The sequence below is a fragment of the Idiotropiscis lumnitzeri genome, chromosome 22 (genome assembly GCF_059441095.1).
Source record: "Idiotropiscis lumnitzeri isolate Australia: NSW breed Sydney's pygmy pipehorse chromosome 22, RoL_Ilum_1.0, whole genome shotgun sequence".
Classification (NCBI taxonomy): Eukaryota; Metazoa; Chordata; class Actinopteri; order Syngnathiformes; family Syngnathidae; genus Idiotropiscis; species Idiotropiscis lumnitzeri.
Window position 1 is genome coordinate 3,465,859 of NC_142412.1, and position 784 is coordinate 3,466,642.

The window sequence follows — 784 nt, forward strand, 5'->3', positions numbered from 1 at the left end:
CTATTCTTTCCGGGGCATTCTACTCTATCCCTATTTTTGTGACTTTCCTTCGAAGGGCGTGGTGGCGAGCCATTTCAAAAAAGCTGCACAACTAACGTATAGCCTCAAAACTTCAAGAAGTTTCATCGCACCATCACTAAAGCAAATTACAAGAGCCATATTTTATACGTTAGTTGTGCAGCTTTTTTGAAATGGCTCGCCATGGCCCTCGAGAAATGTTAAAAAAAAAGTCACACTTAAGTACAAGTTGCATGGCTGGACCGAACGAGGTGGCGCTAAGCTTGCTAATCACTACACTTGGCGGCACTGTGTGTATAACAAAATAATAACATTACTACGCCCCCTGCTTCAGCACATGTGTTTTCCTCAAGAATGAAACTTACCTGGAATTAAAAAGGGAAGCACAGTTGCAGGATGTGGACCTCTTAAGTGGCCTTGGAGAAACAAGTCCCAAGAACTTTTTGACAGGTTGTGCTGTCCGGGCAAATGGCACTAGACTTTAAAACCTGACAAGGGGGTACCCAGATTTGAACTGGGGACCTCTTGATCTGCAGTCAAATGCTCTACCACTGAGCTACACCCCCGGCTTATGAACATGTGTTTTCTTCAAGAATATTCATTACGGTCACATATGAAATACTGTAACTTGCGGTGGTGGAGAGAAATACACTCACCAAGATTTACTACCATTGTTGAGAAGAGACATTCTCTTCATTCAATGTGGGTTTTCACATATATGCATCAGGTTAGATCTGACCAAAAACCTTTTTTTTTTTTGTTTTAA

General features: G+C 41.8%; 1 non-coding gene across 1 annotated transcript; it reads right to left on the reverse strand.

Annotated features, from left to right (window-relative positions):
* Positions 1-512: 512 nt before the first annotated feature.
* On the reverse strand, positions 513-584 carry trnac-gca (transfer RNA cysteine (anticodon GCA)). Its single transcript has one exon. It is a non-coding gene; the product is annotated as a tRNA-Cys (tRNA).
* Positions 585-784: the final 200 nt, after the last annotated feature.